The sequence below is a fragment of the Fukomys damarensis genome, unplaced genomic scaffold (assembly GCF_012274545.1).
Source record: "Fukomys damarensis isolate Sample0158 unplaced genomic scaffold, DMR_v1.0_HiC HiC_scaffold_32, whole genome shotgun sequence".
NCBI classification, from domain to species: Eukaryota; Metazoa; Chordata; class Mammalia; order Rodentia; family Bathyergidae; genus Fukomys; species Fukomys damarensis.
In genome coordinates this window covers 5,677,002-5,701,831 of record NW_022900944.1, presented here as the reverse complement: position 1 = coordinate 5,701,831, position 24,830 = coordinate 5,677,002, and the positions used below count along the sequence as shown (strand labels likewise).

The 24,830-nt window shown below is 36.4% G+C and overlaps 1 long non-coding RNA gene across 1 annotated transcript in view; it reads left to right on the top strand.

Moving 5' to 3' along the window:
- LOC104852005 overlaps nt 1–17,477 on the top strand; it is a 27,914-nt gene extending 10,437 nt beyond the window's left edge. Inside the window, exons 3-5 of the long non-coding RNA XR_777360.1 lie at nt 6,912–6,997; nt 13,200–13,304; nt 17,422–17,477. This is a non-coding gene — a long non-coding RNA (uncharacterized LOC104852005). The remainder of the gene's footprint in view (nt 1–6,911; nt 6,998–13,199; nt 13,305–17,421) is intronic.
- Nucleotides 17,478–24,830: the final 7,353 nt, after the last annotated feature.

The window sequence follows — 24,830 nt, the reverse complement described above, 5'->3', positions numbered from 1 at the left end:
ATATGTATGTATATATATATATATATATAGGCCTCACCATACCCAGTTTGCCTAAATGTGTGAAAGTGGACTGTGTAACAAGGGCAATTGGATATAATACTGAGCAATGCCATTGGCTCATTGTAGAATGATTTTGTTAGTCTATTGTTTATATAACAATGGACCTACAGTCAACATCACCAAACACTACTGGTGATCACGTGGAAATTGTTAAGCAGGCAGTAACTGGGATGGCTTCATATTAGTATCTTACAGAAAGCAAGCCACCTGTAGATCTTGAGAGAGTGATTCTGCAAGTAGTTCTTGAGCTTAGTAGAAAGTAAACTAACATTGTGTGAGTGTGTGTGTTGTGTGTGTGTGTGTGTGTGTGTGTGTGTGTGTGATACTGTGGAATGAACCAGGGATTTCACACTGAGTTATATCTCCACTCCATTTTTATTTTTTTCTTTTGACATGGGATACTGTTTAGTTACTAAATTGCCCAGGCTTAACTCAAAGTTGTGATACCTATGCCTCAGCCTCCCAGAGTGCCGGAATGTCAGGCACCATAACATTGGGCTTCACTAATTCTCTTAAATTTACAAAAACTTTATTTGTTTATGAATCACTTCTCTACAGTAAAGGAGTTTCAAACAATCCACTCATTTGAAGATGTTCTGATTTTTAAAAGCATTAATGTGATGTAAAAAAACTTTTCCTTATCTTTATTGATTTATTCTCTTTTAAAACAATTGCTCTGTGCTAGTCATTCCATATGATTACCATGACTACAAAATCATGAATATCTTACTTCTGAAAATTTGATATCTTCACTAAACAAAATATCAGGCTGAAGTAATATAAAAGGAAAGAAATTATCACAAAGACTCTAAGGTAAATATATGAGCTATCACGGAATTTTTAATATATACAATCTTCTATAATAAATTCTAATTAGCACTTGGAAATAGAAATCACATATTTTTAACCTACATAAATAACAGTGTCTTATGTGCTAATACATATCTTATGTGACATATTCTCTACAGAATACAAAATGTTCCAAACTTACTATTTCCAGATTTTTCAGTGTTTTCAATATATCCAGAATACAAATCTAATATAATGATCATTATCATTATAGAAAGTGATGTTTTATAAAATACTACAAGTAAGTTCAGTTGAATTTTCTAATTTTATTCATAAGATGTTTATATTGAAAGTTGAAAAAAGTGGATAACGATCAAACCATGTATGCAGTAGAATTGCAATCCCTCAAATTCCACAACAACCAGCCCCAAAAAACCAAAGAGCTTCCACAGTGATTGGCTCAGAACGCCAGAACTTGACCAATGAATGCAAGTTTTTTTTTTTTTTTTTTTTTTTTTTTTTTTTTTGCTGTATTTCTGACTGATTCCACCTGTACAGTCAGAGAAAGCAGAGCCTCTCCTGAGCCACTGAGTGCACTTGGGCTCTTCCCATCCCGAGACTCCCAATGAGGGCATCTCTGAAGCTTTCCCTCTTTTTCACCATCAGCTTCTTAACTCATTTACATTTGCATCTTTACCAAAGGCAAGGGGTGTTGGCTAACTTTTTCTAGCAATTCTGGATAAATACTCCCTGTGCTCACTGTTGGGTGCTATATTTGATTGTAGGGTAATAGATTAAAGACAAATAAATTAGCCCTGAATTCTATTGTGACTTCTTCTTCTTTTTTTTTTTTTTTTTTTTTTTTTTTTTTTTTTTTTGAACTCAGGTCCTTGTGCTTGTGAGGCAGGTGGCAGAACCACTGAGCTAAATCCCCAGCCCTCCGTTGTGACTTCTAAAATCATTTATCAGTAATAGGGAAGGAATAATGCCTGGAAGCCTTTTGGATGGCCTGGGTAATCCTTTTGCTCTGCCTATCTGAGGCATGGATGAAAGACCCAAGTGTTAGGATATAATCAGAGACCCTCTGAAGAGTTTCTGCCCTTTCTGTTTCTTTTCCCCCCACATTCAGTCACTTTGATATTTAGAAATGAGGAACTAGAGAAAAAAAGATGAACTGTTCACTTGCTTTGGAAATATGCAAAAAAGGTATGCACAAAGTTAGACTTCATGTACGATTTCTCATCATACAACCCTTGAGGAGAGGTAGAAGGGGATAATTGTACCCTGTCTGTGTTTTTGTTGGAGGCTCAGAGCAAACTCCTTGCCCAGCAGTCAGTGGACATCCGTCCCACTCCTCAGCCAGCAGGGAACAACCAGTCCTTCCAGTGAGATGCTCACAGAAGAAATGCAGGACTCTGGTTAAATCTTAATTTCAAAGAAATAGGGGATTACTTTTAGTATAAATAGATCCCCCATAAAATTTGAAATATTTTTAAACTTATAAAGCATTCATTATTCATCTGCAATTTAAATTTAACAGATTAATCAGAGTATTAGTGGTCACATATGTATTTTTAATAATTTTTTTCTTTTTATTGAGTTTATTGGTACATTTTAGGTATACAGTACAGTTACATTCATCATTGGGGTCTTGTACCTTTACATGACAGGTCTTGGTTCTCATTTTTTCCCCTTGTCCCTGCCCTCCCTTCACCCCCTCCTCACCTCCCCATTTACAAACACTTTATTTCCATGTTTTCATTTTCTCATATTTTTCTCTTTCACATATGTATTTTAAGTATGTACATGTACTCACACATGTGCACATGTTTATTTGTATATGTCTAGATAATGGATATATACTTTCATCAAGATACGTGTTTACACATACAAATACATATGCATATTGTCATGCATATGTATACATACATATTTTGGTATAATTGTGCCCTATGCAATATTTAAAACATACTTATGTCAAAAGAAGTATTTCTTCTTTATCTGATACACATATTTAACCTTGGGCTCTGTTCTGGTTTTGGTTTTTGCTAGGTCTACAACCTTATTCCTGTGTGTAGGTCTGAGAGGGACCACATGGATTTTTCCCCAGCAGCTGCAAACACCCCAGAAGACAATAACAGTGGGAGGGGTTGGTGTAAGAAGGGAAACTCGACTGACTCTAGTCCCTCCTGCTTCTCAGCTCCTCCTGTCAGATGTCTGTGGCTCTCACACCCGTTGCGCTTCCTGTTCCTCTCGCTCCCACACAGCTGCTGGTGTTTCAGAAATGCCTGGCCCCTTACCCCCCACTGTGCATCATGTTTCATTTCTTTTCCCTACAGCTCAAGGAAATACATCTTCATTCTTATTTTAAATATGTCTGATTATTTTTTGACATCTGAAATTAAGACAATCCCTAGCAAATAGTGGTGCTTAAATACATCAAATGACCTTTATTTTAGGTGAAGTTAGCTAGAAATATGAGACATACCAAAGGAGAGGATATAGGATGGTGTTGGTGACAGTGGTCAAGGGTTTATTTGTCATCAGGGAAGTAGATAGAGAGGAAATGCAACTCCAAATAAAAAGCACTTGCAGTCAGGGGTCTCTCCCCGCATCCCCGTGTCTGTGTGTCACAATGGAGTGATGAGATACAGACTTATGGATATTACAGACTAATAAAGAGAAAAGTGGACAAGAACTTTCCTGTGATTTTCATGAGAAAGAATAGGCAAAGCACAGTAAGCTGGATAAGTGGGTGTAAGCTAACTAATGTAAGTGATTTCAGTCAGTAGGGCCTGGGGTGTTGATGTTGCCCATAGGGCTGGAGAATAAGGGTAGGCCCAGAAGGAGGCCAGTCTGGATTTGTTATTTTGAATATGAAAGGTGCACTTCAAGACCATCCTTCACTATCTCTAGAAACTATGGAGCTGTGGGAAGAGCAGTGGCTCCAGAGGAGCAGGCTTTGGATGTCAGAATATTAGGGACATATGGTAAGTTCAGTGGGCTTACGTATAATTGCAAGCACTGAGGTAGATTAAGGTGACACAGAATCTCCAGTGGGTTTGGAAATTGGATAATACTGCCCACATCACCCTAGAGAGGAACAGTTTCTATGTTCTATAGGTGATAAAAGGGAGGAGCAAGGCTGTCAAAGCACAAACCTGTCAACTGGTTATTTAATCCAAGTACACCATACTGTACTGTATATTAGCAGATATGTCAGGAAGAATTACAAATAATGAACAGGAGGAAACAAGTATAAAATCCATCGTATATATTTGTTTAAAATCTAAGATTTAAAAACAAATTAAAGATCCTTCTGATCTAATGATATTAAATACTTTTTAGGATAACAGACCTAAAGAAAAGCAGTATTGCAGTGCAAAATATTAAAAGCCAGATCTAGACTTCAAAAAAATTTTTAAATTGAGTTTATTGCTACATTTTAGGTATACAACAGTTACATTCATTATTGCGATCTTGTACCTTTACATGACAGGTCTTGATTCTCATTTTTTCCCCATGACCTCCCTTCACCCCCCTCCCCATTTACAAACACTTTATTTCCATTTTTTCATTTTCTCATATTGTTTTTCTTTTCCCTTATTCCCTTTCCCCTACCCTTCCCACTTTCCCTACACCTTTAGCCCTTTTCTTCCTATTTCACACTATTAATTATCTCATTGGGATCTTGTGTACTATTATAGTTTTTCACACCAGAGAAACTATTATTTACACATGTGTAACATTTCACTTAGGAGTATATCCTCAAAATGTATCCATTTTTCTATGAATAAATCTAATTTCTCATTATTTATGGCTGAATAGTATTCCATTTTATAGAAAAACCACATCTTCTCTATCCAGTCTCCAACTGATGGGCAAATGTGCTGTTTCCAAGTTTTAGCTATTACAAACTGTGCTGCTATAAACATACGCTGTGGGGAAAAAGGAACCCTTCTCCATTGTTGGTGGGAGTGAAGACTTCAAAATTTTTTTAAAATCTCAAATAATTAAAAACTACATATGAGAGTCAATGTTTGAAGGCAGATATAAAGAATAAATAGTAGTTTGACAAATACAGAAGACCTTTTAGAATAACACAATATATAAAAGAATTGAAGTTTAAAATCATATCACAGAACTGCATTTATGTGGGACTGCAGTATAAATTCAAGGGCAAAGAGTGTGAAGACAAGATTAAAGATATGGAAAGAATTAAATCTTGAATGATGTGCTATGTTATGCAAAGAAATTCAGGCTTTATTCTGTGAATAACAGATATGCATTGAAAATAATTTGTTAATAATAAGACATAGTCCAGTATATATTTTTAAATGATCACTTTGGAAAAGTGGTAAAGGGGAAGTTTTACTGAGTGTATCACCTACTACAGGCTATTGAAATCCTAAAGAAAAGTAAGAGAAGAAAAATGTAGAAATTCATTCAGCAAATACTCATTGATCAACTAGTATGAAAAGAACTTTTTATATGTGGGGAGGAGATAAGCACAAATCTATTCTTTTAAGACTTATAGGAGCAGCAGTATAGAATGTAAATAAAAGCAATGTTATATCATTTCTGCCCTACAAAAGGGAGAACTGAGACAAGTCAATAGCTACCAAGTTACAGTTCGTAGTCTAGAAGGATTAAATCCAAATTCTGCTGCACAGCAAGGTGGCTGCAGGTCATAAAATGGTAATAAATATTACAGAATATCTAGAACAAAACATTGGAATGTTTTCACAACTAAATGATGACTGTGATGAAAAAGCTCCTAAATACACTGACTTGATCATTGTGCAGTGGACACAGGCAATGAAAGATAATCAGAAGACCGGAAGGGGGTTGGGTAGGGGGGAGATGGGACTGGAAGAGGGAAAGAGAAATAAAGAGCGTCAAGAGGAGATAAGTATACACGTGTGTACATGCCAGTTCCCCACTGTGCATGTACTTCTTATGCCCCACAAGGAGATTCCACTAATGTTTAAATGAAATATCACGGACCGTGGTCATATAGTGGTTATTACTCTGTGTTGTGAAATATCGTGCAGAGGAAATATAGCTTTGGAAGAATTGGAAATTTAGCACAACTGGAAAATGTGCTTCTGGCCTCTTCATATCAGTCATGCCAGTTGGTTTGCTTTATCATTATTTTCAAAACTATTTGGATTGTCAGATATATTTAATATCTCTTCCTCATTGTATGGGCTTTTTGTTGCTGTTGTTGTCTTTTATTTCTATTGTTGTTCATCTTTATAAGTAATATCTTATTATCACCATATATCATTATTTAGCTGGAAGAGCTCACACGATTCAACTAAATTTCATTAAAAACAAGAAGAATTCAAATTACTTCTAGAAGATATATGAGTTGAATGAAAATTTACCTGCACCCCTTAGAGGTGCTATAATATGAATAGGGCTAATTCTCATTCTGAAGAAATCAATATGAATTTAGCATGACATTTTCACCTTCCTTTAGGCTCCTAGGTTAACTACAGTTGGGTCAGCTCCACCTGCCTCCTGTACCCAGTTTAACATAAATTTTTCTACTTCCTTTTCTCTGTTTCTGAACCTCGGCAATCATCAAATGTCAGAGAAATTAAGAAGTGTCAGGATTTTGCACAAATGCAGCTGGCTACAGGCATAAGCTATGACTCTGGGACCACGAAGATCAGAAGCAGATTTGAAACAGGGACCTACACTAGAAATATGGCTCAACACATACTCAAGTGACTGTAGGTCAGACAACATAGGTCAAGAAACAGAAGTGAGACAGACAGAAACAGGTAAATCAATAGCACCGGGTCCAAAGCAGAAGACATGTCTGAACAATCGTACCTCATACTCACCAACCAATACAGAGTCAGCACTTAGAACTCTTTGGTCTCCACCAATGCAAATTTCTAAAAGTATGACAAAGTGGTAACATTAAGAAGCCTGAAATGAATCAAAGCTAGCAGCACAATTTGAGAAATTCATTGCAATAGCAATACACAAAAGACCACCACTGAGGTTCACTGAGCTGTACTTTGAACTTTGTCTGTGTTTTATCACAGGGAAGTTCTTCCTGTCATCACAGATGTCCTCAGAGTGCTCTTCTCCATGGGAAAAACTGTGTCCCTGTCCCATCAGCCAAAAAACAGTATGTACTTTAGAAACAAAAATGCTGTATTAGTTATATTTCTTGTTCTGCTTTGACATTTAAGGAATTTACAGCCAAATTTTGTTGTCATTTAATACAAATGAGGGACAAAATGCTATTCGTTTCAGTGCGTTTGTCTTCCCATTACTATTATATGACCTTATGTTGTTCTTCAACTATTTACATTTAGACTTTGAATTATACAGCTGTTTCAGCCTCAATTTCTGAAAATACCTTTTGGAAAAAGTTAAAACTAAATTTGAAACTATCATTTAAAACTTTAGTACAGCTAATAATTCTAAAGCTGAAATAAACCACTATTCTTATACTTTTAACACTTGAGAACAGTGCTTTTTCCCCTCAAAGCCATAGAAATACCATTATTACCTTATACAAAATACTAAGACACTCTATTTCTGGGGCTGTGTCTACTGGTCTCATCTTAAAAGATCAAAAAGTTAAGGAAGGTGACATCTCAGCTCAGTGTTTTCTCAAATACATCTCTTTCTGTCCTTTTCCAACTCTCCCCTGAACCATAAATCTCATCTTCTAGGTACCTTTCCAGGGCAGATAGAGTGCTCTGGAGTCAAAGTCAGAGATGGCCATATTTGTCATAATCTATCTCCCCTCACACTGCCTCTGCTGACAAACATTTAAGTCTTTTCATTATTGTCCCTGACATGGTGCCATCATCATCCTCAAATACTCAGCAAACCCTTTACTGTTTTAGTACACACCAGATCAAAACAACAATGTTAAAGGGACACATGAGTGGTCAAAAATGAAAGAAAAAGGTAAAGAGAGAGAGAGAGAGAAAGAGAGAGAGAGAGAGAGAAATTTAAGTTATTTATAATTGAAGTACATGTAGGTGGTACTCCAAGAATATCACACCAGATTATAGAAATCTTGAAGAAAATTAAAGTTAAATGATTTCATCTCTCATGAGCACTCAACAGAAAAGGAAAGGAAGATCAGAAATAAAGGAGTAAGCAATTACTTAACTAAGCTTGAATCAAATCCTACACTGCTAGCTAGACATGTTATTTCTGGAGGTTTGAGATAGTTAATAAATTCAGGGGTCAGTTCCAACTTCTAGAAATGAAAGCATTACTCAAATAATTTAGTCAAGTCTTACTGACTTTTCTTTACTTCTAAGAGAGATTTTTGCTAAATTGAGGGTTAGAGGTGTAGAAGGAGGACAGAATAAGATGAAGAACTTTAGGGAGGGCTAAGAGATATATAAAGAGAACAATATGTAATCATCAAATAAATTTTTTAAAATCTTCAAACAGATGGAATGACGATAATAATGGTATTCATACTTTGGTTGCATTTAATTAGTTTTAAGATAGGTCTTTGCTTTAATGATATTAGTCATTTCCTTTTCTCTAAAGTTCCAGGAATAGCTGCAAATTAAGGTTTAAAAAAATTAATAGCAAAAATGGACATTTTAATATAGCATTTATACTGTCTATTAAAGACATAACTGTAAAGAACTGCTGTTAGCATTGTCAATGAAAAGATGTAGAGAAGTCCTCGTAAGAGACTGCAATTGTTTTAAACCCTTTCATCAAAATTTCCCATGTTGAAAAAGCAGCAATTGTTGGAGCTGTGAGGAGGAGGGGGAAGGGCACACAGGGGAAGCCAGAAAGGAGTTCAGGTGCATTCACTCACAGCTTTGAATGGCTGCTCGCCAGGCAGGTTATGGCGTTACATGGACCAAAGATCTATGTTTTCGAAGCACAGCTGTCCCTCCCATAGAAGCTGGGCTGGTGTCATCTGTGTCCTGAGTTTCTTTGTCCTTTGCAGATGTAATATCTACTCTATTCTTCACTATTTTGAATAAGATTTACTCGTCATAAACATAAAAGATACCCTCTGTGTTTAAATATCTTTTATATAAACATGTACCTACTGGCTTCAATATATTTTAACCACAAATCAGTTTGACTGTTGAAATTTATGGTATAAAATAGCATTAAAGCTCCAATGGTTTCAAAAGAACCTGCAAATTCTCTTAATTCATTTTAAGTGGGAGGACCATGAAGTTGCACCTGACTTCAAAGCTGTTTCTATCTCTCTGAACAGTATGGAGTTTAAGAACTTTACCTCCGCAGTCAGATGCGTGATTTAAATCCCAGCTCCAATATGTGCCATGTCCGTAAGCTGAGGAAAAGGGTTCCTCTATCTCCTCCTCTACAAAAACAAAGCTGTAAAAGTACAGTATCGTAGGACAGTAGGGCTACAACATGTACCTGCTAATCAAAAGTGTTAAGTAAAGGTTGGGAAAGATGCTCGACGATTAAGCTGCACTGTGTTGCTTAGTATAGTTACTGCTCTCTGCCAAGATTTATATGTATTTGGAATAAAAAAATGATAGCATCAGAAGTATCATAATCAATGCATAATATCCACATTTTAAAATAAAAGTTACTCCAACCTTTTCTGAATTAAAGGAAATGCAGCTGAAGCATGGTGCAAGAAAAATTTTCTTTCTTTCTTGGAGAAATTTCAGTAATTCATTTGGTACTTTGATCATTATGTAGCTAGGCAAATGCGCAATACAGTAAATATAGAAAATCAAAACAGCCCATTTACATTTAAAGTCACTATTTGGAATATAACAACACACTGCTTATTACTTCAATCATTTATGAAGATTTAAAGATTTAAATTACTTGAGCTCATATTATATATTAGTAGTTTTTATCACAAAGAATGAACCTGAATCTCTTTACAAGAAAATCAGTTCATTTAAGTATGATTTATTTTGTTTAATATGATTCTGATTATGTGGCAGGGTGTTTGCCACTTCTTGGTATCATTCTACAAGTATTTTGCAGTATTATTTAACTGACATTTTATTTTTCATACATGAAATTTAATTTTAACACATTAATTATAATAATAATAAATATTAAATTAAATTTTACATACGTATATCTGAAACTACAGGTTATTTATTTGCTGAGCAAGAATTCTAGTTCTTTGATGATGTGTAACAAACCAACTAAACTTAATGCTGTAACAGAAGAATTGATTCTGTGCTCACAGCTCCTGCAAGATTCAGTGCACTGGTTCATTTCTGCTCCAAGAGGGTGGGGACTTTACCTGGAAAGACTGAAAAGGCTAGAAACACCAGGTAACTGGGGGCCAGTAAGGTGAGAGGCTTCCTCATTGAGACCTGGGCCCTGTGCGGGCATAACAAAGAGGTCAGCTCAGCTGACAACTGCAAACCCCACAAGCTACTGTCTGACTGTACCTTCAGTACCCATGTGCTGGAAACTTATTCTCCATGCAATGGTATAGTGAGGTAGGGCCCTTGGAGGAGCGTTCAGGTGATGAGAGGAGGCCCTGAGAAAGGATTAAAACTGAGAGAGTTCAGCTCCTTTGTGCTCTTCCATTCCCTCTGCCATGTGAGGGCACAGCTTTCTTTGTCTCTGGAAGATGCAGCAAGACACCACCTTGGAGGATAAGGCAGGATGGTCCCCAGATAGTGCACCTGTCGATGCTTTAGTCTTGGACTCCCAGTCTCCAGAACAGTGACAAATAAATTTCTTTTTCTTTACAAATTACCCAACCTCAGGAATTTCTTAGAGATGCACAAAGTAAGAAATTGTATACTTCCACATGACTAGGTTACTCAAAGCATGGTAGCTGGGTTCCAGGGATTGTCCAAAAAGAGAATGTCCAGAAGGTAAAGTGAGAAGGGACCTAGGGAAAAGGAAGCGCAAGTCTTCTGCTGGTCTATCTTGGAATGTGTGCAGCATGACTTTCACTGCATTCTGTCAACAATAAGCGAGCAGAGAAGGCCAGACATGTTGCAGTCTGCCACTAATGTGTGGGTGGCAAGATCATCGCGCAGAAGACACTGTGCAATAGATATTGGTGCAAATAATTTTTGGAAAAAAAAAACAGTTCAGGGAGCACAAGATTAGTAAATCAGTTTTGGGTGAAACAATGTGCACAGATTTTTTAAGTAAGCACATAAAAAACAGCAAGGTCAATAAATACAATTCACTCTATCGACAAATAAATAACTAACTTTCAAAATGTGCCTGTGAGAAGCTTATCGAGCTTGGACAAAAGAAGGTTCATTAGTGACACTTAGGTTATAAGTAAACAATGTCATTGACACAAGTACAGTAAACCCTCAGATCACCAACACTTCTATTCGTTCAGTTCTCAAACAATAGCATTAGGCACAATTTTGCTCCCATTTGTGAACGCCACATCAGGTGACCAACACGAAAGTATGAGAATCCCCAGAATCTGGACTGAAATAAGTTCGCGAACCGAGGCACCACTGGCCATTGGTCACTTTCCCTCCGCCGGGACAAGATCCCCAACACCACTAGTTAAAGTCAGAGAGGTTTATTTTGACTAGGTTTCATTTCATGGTCAGCTGGCTGCAAGGCAGAAACGCACAGTGGAGGGCCTGGAAGAGGAAAGGTGCTCCGGTAAGGGCAGCCGGGGAGCAGAGAGGGAGGAGCCCATTCAGGTGAGCGCCCCCACCAGTTCCTCTCCAAGCAGCGCTGACTCCTCAGAAGGTGAATGTGCAAAAGCATGAGACTTCAGGGGACACTGACCCTAAACCATACAAAAAAGCACCTTTAAAATTATTTTGAAAACAGTAAATTTTTCCAGGACCATGAATTGTTATATTTTATGTCATTTTAATATGAACTAAATACTATCATATATGGATTAAGATTATTACAAATCTATTTTTTTAAATGCATACAATAAAGTTGATACTTTCAAATAAATTATGAGAGGACAGTTAGATTTATAAGCAGATACATACAGTACAAGAAATAACTTAATTAGACTGGCATCTAAGTCCTTTGAGAAGAAAGAAAACTAGGCAACCAGACAATAACATCAAACTTATACATTAAAAGCTATAAAAGTCTATTGTTGCTCAAATTTTGCATAGGCTATCACTTATCTAAAAATATAGATTCATATAGAACATGTACTTATACCTACCTGTCTCAGATAAACAGATGATATCAGGTAAAAATGGTGTTTGGAAGATAGCAGTTGAAATAAGCCAGACCCAAATGACAAGTAGTGCACATTTTCTCTCATGTATGGAAACTTAAAAAGAAGATGCCTCAAAGAGCCAAAAGTAGAAGAGAGAGAAGGGACTATTAGGGCTTAAAAGGGGACAGGATAAAAAAGAGGGGAAGGGGCAGCGGGAGTAGGAGAAGGAAGGGCAGACATCACCAAACCTCAGTATGTAGCTCACTCACTGTATGACTAAGTTTTGTAAATAATCATCATAATAAATTGTAAATAGTATTGTATGAGTTATAAATGTTAGCTAGGTATACAATGAAAAACTCAAATTTCCCCTCTCCAATTGTCTGTCCTTCATAGTTGAGAATACAAATAAACTCAGTATGGCTCACTGAAAAAAATGTAAATTTTTCCTACTGTCTTTTTAGAATAACCAACCCTGAATACTTGAATCATTTAAAATTTGTGTGATGAAAACAAACTTTTAAAAAACCAGATCTTGCATGTTTAATCTCTGGTAGCTGAACATTAGATAATTGCTGCCCATTATTTTTATATCTGAGAAATTGTGAGATAATCAGCTGTATTTGCCAGAGATTAAACACAAAATCTGAATGTGTACTGGGCACAATGCCTTCTCCACTTTTATTTCCTCAGAAAAAAGGAGCTACGTTCAATTTTTCTTTGGGGCTGCTAATCATAATGAAGAGTCCTGAAAAAAAGAGAAAGAACTGTACAAGATGAGTTTTTTAAATTTTTATGTTCACTTTTCTTATTTATGAATTGTAGATACTCCTGAGATGATAATTCCCAAATAGCTATGTTCTGGATAGCACCATGATGTAGGAAATAATACCTATATTCCCAAACATTAATATTTCTGGTACTGATCCACTTTAAAAAATACATAATCGCTCTTATTATTTTTCTATCCTGTGGTACAATAAAAAATGCATATTCAAGAAAGATTCTAGAGGAGAAAAACAAACTTTATATCAATTTGTTTTAATTCATCGTGGAGGAACCCGAATAGCAATTGCAAATTTTCCTTAATTGCTTTTACACAATCCATTTATAATAATCAATCTGCTCTGGATGTGTTCCATAGAATTTTCTTTTTAAAAGCAGCACATGGTTCTTAGTGTCTAATATGGGTGTTAATTCCTAACTGGTACAGTGCAATCCTGGGAAGGACCTTTCCAGTGCTGTCTCATTAACCAGATGACCCCCCAGACATTGTCAGCACGGCCCAGCCAAGGTGATTGATCACCAGAGAACAGAGGTTAGTAACTCTCCCCCAGGTATTACTGTACAGCATCTTCACTTACCCCCTCTCGGGCTTTTCCAGTAAAAGATTGATTTATTATGCAGCTTCAATGGGGATTTGTCAAACTCTTAATCAAGGAATCCTATATTGCTAGGAGTAAATCAATGACACTTGCTAGCAAAATGACTTTTATGGTGTGTGAAAACATCACTCTCTGTGCAGGTACTCATCTGTAACAGCAAAACATATTCAGATATCTGTGAAGCAGGGGTAGACCAATGGAAACAAAAACAATACTCCCAGGCTTTGATAAACAGATGGCATTGTGAAGTGAAATCGTTTTGTTGTTTCCTGGGATGGATTGACACAGTTCAAAGCTCTTAGGAACGTGGTAAATAGAAGAACAGAAGACAGCAGTGAAATGGCTAAGGATAAAACATACTTTAAAAAGTGAGAGTTTGAAGTATACATAAACTGATGTGGAAAGCAATCACAGAGTCTGACTGTTCTTGATTGCTTGTGCTGTTTAAATGCCAGTGTACCCAGGAAAAGAGTGAGTAGGTGATGCTTTGTTGATTTCATGACATATACTTTGCTTGAAATTAAACATCAAATGATATATTTAGTGAAAATAACTGGAATTCTTACGATTTTCCAAGCTATATATTAAATAATGTGGCAGAAAAGGAATAGCAATAGTGCAAACTGAGGACACCAGTCTGTTATTAAATAAAACCAATAAATGAAAAAAATCTCTCCTGTATGTTCTATATGACTAAATAAGGATATTTCACTTCTGAAAATAATGCTAAAAACCAAAGCTATATTCTCTGTTATGGGTGGAGTGGAAATTCCCAAAAGAAGATATGCTGAGTTTTTAATTCCCAATAATTCAGAATGCATTTGGAAATGCAGGCTTTGCAGGTTTAAGCAAGTTAAGATACAATGTAATTTTGCACATAACATTAAAATCCAGTGATCGGAATTACTTGTCAGCTTGAGAAACAAAAGCCAAAATTTCACATGATTGCTAAAGGAGATTCTGACATCTCATCACAAATGTAACAATAAGTACTTTGTCACAAAGCCAGCAGCCAAACAGTTCAAATCTACGAATGGTAAGTCACCAAGGATCATACCAGTTTTTGTTTGTGTAATAAAATGATTTTATGAATAACACATTTATTTGTAGCAATCAAACATGACAAAAACAACAGAGGGGGAGCTCAGTAATGCCATGAACTGTTTTCCTCACTCTTAAGCTTGGTTATGATTTAATAACCCAGGCCAACACTTCAAGGACAAAACCCTACATTGAAAGCTGAAAGTAGCACTTTTATTGCGAGGAACATTTAATTCTAATGTTCATTTAAAGAAGTCTTGCTAGCTTAGAAGAATAATCTGTCTTTGAGGAACAGCAAGGACATCTGGGAATGAGATGGAGATTTTGTTTCCCTTGAATGTCTTATAAATGCATGTATGATGACCACATCGTATGGCTGCTTGTTAAAATTACATTTTAATCAAAACTGCCTACATACAAATAGGCTATATTTAAAGAGCCATCAGTACTGGTAAATTATGGTTCCTAATGAATCTCCAACAACTGCTGTACTTTTGACTTCAGTGTCACTTCATATCTGAATAACCTTACACTTAAGAATTTACAAGTCTTTTTGCATCCACATACACAGAACCATTGATTTCTAAACAACTATGTCAGTATTTAAAAACTCATTGCAATGAGGAATCAAGCATAATAGATGTTGTCTTGATGCAAATTGACGTCATAACAATATGAGCTATTTTTCCTCAGAAAGAATAGCCTAATGTGAAGAAAAAGGCATTTTATTAATGACTTACTCCAAACTTATTAAGAAAAATGTATTGCTTTCATCACAACATAAAATCTTTGAAATCAATCATTTTCAAGAAATTTCTACTTAATTCAAAGTGGATTTCAATGCATTTCATTTAAAGTAAGATATTTCCTTAATAGTCCAATTTAATTATAGCTATCATTTGAAAATCAAACAGCTTCCAGTACATATACACAATACATACACACATGCTCAGAGAAAAAGCAAGCAATCACAGGGGATAGATTTTTCATAAGAGATGCCAATGAGAGGATGAACTGGAAGGGACTCTTTCCCAAACTGACAGCCCCCAAAGTGACCTTACTGATTTGCCTTGGGACAATACAATCTCCTTCCAACAGAAGGCTCCTTCTCATTGAATGGATGAAAAGTCACTTAAACTCGGGCATGGCACAACCAAGACTGCAAGCACTTTTATAGTTGAAGGCAACAACCATTTGACAGGGTGATGTGGAATTCAAACTCCTGATACAGGGCTTTGATTCCAACCTTCGAGCATGGACAACGTATAAAGTAGGCTGATAGTTTGATATTTAAAATTGAGCTATCTCAGGAATTTGGAAAGTTCATATACAAATTCAACTGAAATTTTCTTAACTTTTTAAAGTGCAGGAATACAACACTTTACATGGTTCCCAGGTGCCAGGTCTCTCATGTATTTTTGGCCTTCCTGTGAGAGTGATCGTGTGAGAGATCTACAGGCAAAACAAAGAAAACTCAGAGCTGCAGATATTGGAAATGCCAAAATGTGGGTCACCAGAGTCACACGTGAAGATGAGAAACTAACTCAGAATAGCCATTTGTCATGGCCTGGTCATTATTTTTCTTACATATGCTAATATTAGACAACTTATTCCAGGAAAGCTAGAAAATTATTTTAAACATTCTTCCAAATTCATACTACAGAATTCATAGTTAAAGTTTAATATATGTGATGCAGATGTGAGCAGTACAATTAAAGATTACACATGAAAAATTTCATATGTGGAAACTTCTTTTTTTTTCTTTTTATTAAGTTTATTGATACATTCTAGGTACACAGAACAGTTACATTCATTACTGGGATCTTGTACCTCTACATGACAGGTCTTGGTTCTCATTTTATCCCCTTGTCCATTCCTTCCCTTCACCTTCTCCTCCCCTCCCAATTTACAAACACTTTATTTCCATTTTTTTCATTTTCTCATATATTTTTTCTTTTCCCTTATTCCCTTTCTCCTACCCTTCCCACTCCCTACACCTTCTATTATAATTTTTCACACCAGAGAAACTATTCAGTATTTACACAAGTGTGACTTATTTATTTCACTTAGGAGTATATCCTCAAAATGTATCCATTTTGGAAATTTCTTAAAATTTTAAAAATATAAATATTTAAATATAAATATAAAATATTTGATACTTCTCTTGCTATAGATTTCATAGGAATAAAAAGAGCCCTTTGATTCATTTATTTGTGAAAAATAATACATTCTTACTTCCTTTTACTGTAGATAATACCTTTCTATTTTCCTCATGAAATAAAAAAATTGATGTAATTGCCTATTCACTTCAGCTAACAGTATAAATCTGTTCATTCTGTGCTTCTTTTTTTCTTAGCTAATGCTATCTGACATCTTATACTAATATTAGGCCTGAAATCAAGTTTTAAAAGAGGTCAATAATTCTGTGAATCTAATAGAGAAGCCATTAAGAAATCAATATATTCTTATGTGAATACTCAGTTTTCTCCATGATCACTTTAAATTAAGATAAAAATAGAGTAAAATAGTCTGACACCTTCAAATGCCTCAAAATATAAATACAAGATTTCATCTTAGTGTTAAAAATGACCCATAGAAAATAGTTCAGGTATTAAGAAGATTTCTGCTAGATTGTTTTCTCATATGTATTTTATCGTCTCTACTTTTCAACATCGAAAAATGTGACCTGTGAGGGGAGCAGGGATTTAGCTCAGTGATTCCTCCGCCTGCTTCGCAATCCCAAGAACCGGAGTTCGATCCCTAGTAAAAAAAAAAAAAAAAAAAAAAAAAAAAAAAAAAAATGTGACCTGTGAGTTGAATCAACCCCTTTTCCTTATAATTGACCTAGTCCTTCGCAGTCAATGACAGCAATGACAAAAGGACTAAGGCACTTAACCCCGCTGGGCTTGCGGGCCCAAGTCAGATTCTCTCCAGCCCTACTGCTCTGGCAGGTTCCGCAGTCCTCTACTTTCCTCTGAGGTGTGACTCATGTTCTCGGCTCTCTTTTAGAAGAGTGTTCAGTTCTCTCCTTCACAGACGCCCTTCTGCCCGCCACACCAACGGATGGGGCTGCACCTGCCCTGGAGTCGCTTGGGCTTGAGGCAGGGTGAGTTGGTTACCGGATGGCACTGTTCTTATGGAAGTTAGCTCTGTCTTCCTTTCCTGGGCCAAAAGCATAAACTCAATAGGTGTGATGAGTAATTTACTCATATGACTGTCACAAAAATATACAAATGCTGAAAAACCTAATGATACTAACAATTAGTATTATTTCCAAAAAATAAACCATGGAAATATCTCACTTAATATATATTAAGTGAAAATGATATAGAATTGTTCTTTTTTTTTTTTTTTTTTTTTTTTTGAGACTAGGTCTTTCTTGCTGCGTAACTCAGGCTGGCCTTGAAGTCACTGTGTAGCCCAGGCTGGCCTTGAACTCAGCATGACCCTCCTGCCTCAGCCTCTTGAGTACTTGGGTCACAAATGTTTACCACTGACCTTAGCTTGTTCACATTATATGATTTCAAATGTAATAAAAATGTACAGAAAAACACCAGAATATTTCAATAATATGATCTGCATAGATAGTTGCATATTTCACTTCTTTTTTATTTTCTACATGCTTCTCTTTTCCTCTTTGTAAGAAAAAGGATACCATTTTCAATTAATTGATGACTGGTGTGAGACACAGCCTTTCAACATACTTAGCTCTAAATACATTAATGGAAATACCGTTTTCTCTGTATGTTTCTATTGCATTCCTATGAACATATCACATTTTATAACCTTTACTTCTGTTTTACTACTAATCATCAATAGATGAGAAGAAACTTGAATATGAAAAGGCATGTAATAATGCAAATTACTTAGGGAAGAATGTTACATGTTGCAAAAATCAATAAAACTAGAAATGTTTTATATAATCAGAAACGAAGTAAGAACAAAGTGGCATTGTAATCCCCAGTACACTGATCCCCTGCCAAGTAGAAGGTGAATCCCAGCCTCTCCTCTTGGGCCCCATCTGTCACATAACCATAGGTTACGTTGGGCTAACTTTTGGGACAAACTGGGTTGTTTGAAGGGATTATTTCCCTAAGCAATGTCAAAAAATACAGCAGTCAAGTGAGTAGAAACCCTCATTCAGGGGACCACAGTGAGCAAGTGGTAAAATAGGGAATCTGATTTCTCAGACTCCGATCCAGGTGCTTGGCCCTGTCCCATACTGTTCTGTTTCCGTTCTTGAACCTAAGTAGTTCAAGGTGTGAGGACCAAATTCATAGAAGCTGTCTTCTGAATCCCGGAGAGTTTATACAACCATTCCTGGGCATGAGCACACATGCTGTGTTCTGGATATTTGGGTTTTTTCCAAACATAACGTACTCTGTGTAATAGTAGGAGGTTGTCAGGGTCCTCATAAATAGGGTCCATGACCTTTCAAAGGAGGCTGAAAGAGCTTCAGTGCCTTTTCCACCATTCGAACACACAGCTGAACACATGGCCTTGAACTTTCCAGACTCAGAACTATGAGAAATCAATTTCTGCTGCTTATAAGCTATCCTGTTTATGGTGTTTTATTATAGCCACCTGAGTGAACTAAGGCATCACTACCTTTTGCAGATTCATACAGCATTTTACCTGGACCTTGGCTTTGAATCAACAGGTTAGCTGTCTAACTTTTCAGTCACTCATCAAATATATATTGAATATTTCATAATTTATATGTCCCTTTCAGAGGTGGAGTAAACAAGACAGAAAAAAAAAATCACTGCCTTTGTTTTATGCACCAAATAACAATAAGTTAACTCAAGGGAGAAAAATATTCTGGAATAAATAGGGTGATCTGTAAAGAGCAGATTAGGTAACAACAGTACTTTCTGTGAACAATGAAGGAGGTTGAGAAGGTGATGCTAAGATTGACAACTGAATACTGAAAGGAGCCGGCACATGAAGAGCCAAATTTAAAACAGAATGGGAAGACCATGAGGTAGAGATAAATCAAGAATGACTTTAGAAACATTGAATAAATCAATATCTGAAGCTGGGGTATATGAAGCCTCAATTATGAAGCTGGAGGACACTAACAAAAGATAGTTTGGGCTGGAGAAAAGCGTTAAGACTTTAAGACTTAAGAGTTAAGAAGTTGCTCAGTCATTTCCTGTTTGAGAAAACTAGCATATATCAACTTGGGTATATCTATTATATACTTGAATTTAAAATATTGGTATGTAGGAGAGATTTAGAAGATACACACAAATTCTAGCCTTGAGGACATGGGCCATACTGAAAACAGCAACCTTGGATGGCCCGCCTACAGAGAAGGTGAAGGGAAAAACTATAAAGTTCTGGAGATAACCAATACTTGGCAATGGGACAACATGAGCACTTGAGAAAAACCAGGAGAACTGAGGACAGGATAGCCACATAAACATGGTGGAGAAGCTGAAGCACATGAAGCTAGGAAATTAGAAGACAGAAGCAAGAATGAAGGGGTTCAATTAGAGGGTAGAAAGCTTTTTTTTTTTTAATTCAAAATGGCACATGGAGCAAACGGTATCACCTATTATGTAGACGAGGATAGCCTCTAACCTGGGAGTCCTCCTGTCTCAGCCTTCTGATTGCTGGGAATGGAGGTTTGCAGAGCATCAGGGAAAACAGTATTTCCATTAACGTATTTAGAGCTAAGTATGTTGAAAGGCTGTGTCTCACACCAGTCATCAATTAATTGAAAATGGTATCCTTTTTCTTACAAAGAGGAAAAGAGAAGCATGTAGAAAACAAAAAAGAAGTGAAATATGCTAGACATAATGCAACTATCTATGCAGATCATATTATTGAAATATTCTGGTGTTTTTCTGTACATTTTTATTACATTTGAAATCATATAATGTGAACAAGTTGAGGTCAGTGGTAAACATTTGTGACCCAAGTACTCAGGAGGCTGAGGTAGGAGGGTCATGCTAAGTTCAAGGCCAGCCTGAGTTATGTAGCAAGACCCAGTCTCAAAAAAAAAAAAAAAAAAGAATAATTCTAAATCATGTTCACTTCATATGTATTAAGCGAGGTATTTCCATGGTTTATTTTTTGGAAATAATACTAATTGTTAGTATCATTAGGATTTTCAGCATTTGTATATTTTTGTGATAGTCATATGAGTAAATAACTGATCACACATATTGAGTTTATGCTTTTGGCCCAGGAAAGGAAGACAGAGCTAACTTCCATATGAACAGTGCCAACCGGTGACCAACTCACCCTGCCTCAGGCCCAAGCGACTCCAGGGCAGGCAGAATCCACGCCCTCAGCTCTGCAAAGCCATTGCCTGTACCGCGGCCCGCCTGACCCACAGCTATGGGCCTCCGCCTCAGAAGTCAAGAGTGTAATAATTATTTTAAATGTTACCTACTCTAGGTTTTGGTTCTGAATTTAGCGATGAATTAAACATATCATCTGGGTTGTCTTCAGGCTGAGAAAAAAAATGCTAAGTAAGTATTATCACACAAGTAATTTTGAATTTTTAACAGATCTGAGCATGACAAAAAAAAGGTGAAAATTAAATTTTATTTCTAAAAGATTTGGTAGATTTATGCTGATAGAGAACTTCAGCAAGGTCTATGAAAATTCTTCTTAAAATAATGGGGTGGTGTTCCCAGAGAACAAGATATCTATGCCTACAAGGTAGTGACAGAAATATTCAATAAACAGGGAAGAGGCTCCAACATGTCATTAAAATACATTGAACACTTTTAGTACAGTTATTATGCACTGATAAATATACCACCTTGTTTTAGCTTTTCTTTCCTATCCTCAAAGCCACAGTAGTGCTGGCATTTATTAAATGCTATTTTATCCTATTATTAATTTATACTGTTAGTTCTATTTATCTAAAATATTTATAACTATACATAATTATATTTGTATATTCCTCTCTACCTATTTGGAATCTTTAAAAGCAAGGCACTTAACTCAAAATTATTAACTCATTTCTGGCACCAACATGGTATATTGAATGACATATAGCATCTTAAATAAATACTAAATTTCTATTTTTAAAATTGTCATTATATTAGTATATGTTTATACTACATAATGATGCCATCCATCATGTGGAGTTGGCAAAAAGAATTTTTTAAATGCTAAATTTTCACTTTATGCAGCCTAACTGAATCTGCTAGAACAAATATATGGGAAGAAAAATGTCTTGAAAATTTTCCTTAAGTTTAAATTCTGGTAAGGACATGCCTGGATATGATAATAAATAAAAAGAGTTGAGCTTTAATTATGGCCTTTATATTTTAAATTTGAGATGGCACAAGATTTGGGAAAGAGCTTGCTTATGGATATATGCTGAACAGTCTCTCTCCTGTGTCAATGATAAATTGCTTGGGAAAGCACTGGTAAATGAAGGGGGAAAAGATGGCTTGATGGTGAATATAGTCAAAGAGCAGGGCTTCGTACCACAGTGGGTAACTGGTCCTGAGAAGGTGAAGTCGAGAGAGAATGAATTAAGATAGAAACCTATTTGCATGAACTGGGATAATGTAAAATGCTTTGAGGAAGAACAGAGACGTCACTTAGACTGTACAAGGTAAATGTTCAAGGTGTTGTATGTGTGGTGATGTCTTAATTCTAAAACTTGGATGAAACATAAAACATTGCATACTTGCCACTTTAGAGAGACTGAGTCCAAAATGGGTGCACCTGAGACCTGAGCTGGACACACAGAAACCAACTTGGAAAGCAGTGATGATAGAAGCGAGGAGACAATTCAACAGTGACAATGACGTAGAAAGTTCTAGAAGTTGGGGGAAGTCACTGGGATCTACTGCTCTCAAAGTGTGAAAAACTGGATCTGCTCAATGCTGTTGTCTGAGTTGTGATACAGTGAATGTTTAATTTTGTAAAGTTATTACAGTAAAAGCACATGTCTATCGATCCCCCTCAAGATACACCCCTTGCTTTTAGCACATGTTCCACATTATTCTTGACACATTCTGAAGCAGTTGTGGGAGTCTTTTTGCGACCGTCCCCAGGTGGGCTGTGGTGGCTGACTCCGTGTCCTGGTCGCTTATGGTTCCTGGTCATTTCGAGTTTGGGGAAGAGCCAGAAGTCACATGGTACTAGATCTAGTGAATACGGTGAATTACGATACACTGTGTTTTCCCGAGCCTGCCTTCCCTCTAAGTGCCCCTCAACAGCAGCACTCACTGTGGGCTTGATCAGACCTCAGAGAGACACACATGAAGGAGGAACTCCAGAGCTGTTTCAGAAAATGGCAAGAATGATGGGGAAAGTGGGGGGAGTGCTCTGAGGAGGCTCAGTCGCCAAGTGTCTTTTACTGAATTAAGTATTTTAATTTATATATTCACCACATACTTTGATCGCACCTTGTACTTAAACACTGCTGCTTTCTGTTACCGATAAAGTACATTAAGTCACATCATGAGGCCAGTGAATCCTATATAAAATATCTAATGTAAAGGAACCAAAAACTTCTAACTTTTGATTAAGAACAAAACATTTTTGTTCATTGATGGGAAGGGGCATAAAATTACCATTAAAAGGAAGGGAAACCTTTGGTGTACGAGCGTGGAGCAAAATAAATTACTGAGTTATACAGTTGGAATTATAACAATGCCAGTCACATCATGTATGAGTTTTATATAAATTTATCATTTATGTTTAGCAAGTTTTATTTCAGACTTCCAGAATTTTTGATAGACAGTCCAAAAAGTTCTCATAGCTAATTTTATCTTATTAACATTATCATTACTATGGTACACTTGTTTTAATGAATAAGCCATTATTGTTACATTATCTTAATTATATTTTGCTTTTATTCTGGATTCCTTAGTTTTAATCCAATGTCCTTCTTTTGTTTCAACCTAGGGTTGTACACTGCATTTAATTGTCATATCTCCTAGGGTCCTCCTGGCTATGACAACTTTTCAGACACTACTTTTGATGACACTGAAAGTTTTGAGGGGTATGGATCAGTTTTTCATATAGTGTCTCTTACTTGTTTTCCTCATGATTGGACTAGATTATGTATTGTTTTGCTTTTTTTTCTTGACTCCATGTTAAGGTTGCACACTAGCAATATGAATTAGGGCTGTGATAGCTTCCATCACCTGGCTAAGGTAATACTCGATAGGGCTTATCCTGAAGGGTTTACCTTCTTTACACTTTATTCTTTTGAAGGAAGTCACCATCCCAAGCCCACACTGAAGGAGGGGGGAGGTAGGAATCATGTGGGTGTGACCTGACTGAGGGTAGAGTATCTGCACAAATCATTTGCATATCTATTTACTTATAATTCATCATTTGTTTATATTGGCATGAACTCATTGGCATTTGCTTTATATTTTGAGTTATAGTCTGACATTAGTTCACTTATTTTGGTTCTCATATTTTTCCAAGTTTGATCATTCAGGTGGCTTACTGTCTCTTTGACACAATCCCATTATTCTATTATTCTGGTTGTTTAGAAAAATTAACTTTTTGTCTTTTACATTTTTTCACTCTTTGTTGCTTGTACAGGTTAATGAGTTTTGTCCTGGCAGATTTGTGCTTGAGTACCATATGCTTTGTTTATTTTCAGACTCTGTTACCCCATTACCACCTTCCCCCCAAAGTTTCCCATTTTAGGGATATTTCTGTGCATATAGTATTTTTTGTTTGTATCCATCATCTCATTCCCTTCCCTTACACCCTCTTCCCCTTTCCTTACCTCTCCCACACCTTCCCTCTCCTCTAATGTCTCCCTCTTGCTTATTCTCCTTTTGAAATTCCACATATTAGAGACAACATACAATGTGGGTCTTAAGACTTTTTGCTTTATTTTCCTTTGTTTTATTTGTTTCTTTGAGAGCTCTTCCTTCTCTTCTACACTGCAAGATGCCGTCTTGTGTAGGACCCTGACTCAGTCCTAGATTCAACCGATTTTCCAAGGACACCTTGTTCCTTTGGTGGTAGAAGTCTATTAGAAACCCATATCCAGGAGCTACTGGTGCCACTATTTCAAGGCCTGATCAGATCCAGATCAAGGAAATATGTGTGCATATATTAGCCTGTGCATACTCACATATCTATAAATATTTCCATAGTTAGCCATCTGCACTAAGTTAAAAGGGATTTTATACATATGTCTCCAACTCTAATCTATTACCACATAGATCCTCTCTTATCCTTGCATATGTGTGAGAAGTCTGGCATCCATCACCCATTTAATGAATAATTATATCCCCATAAACAAGAATAGTGCAATCAGAACTGTTAATACAGACTCCGACAAGAAAAAAGATTACCAACCAGACTTTATTGTTTATACACAGCCTGGCTTCCTTCCCTCCTTCCTTCATTCCCTCCTTCCTTCCTTCCTTCCCTCCCTCCCTCCTTCCTTCCTTCCTTCCTTCCTTCCC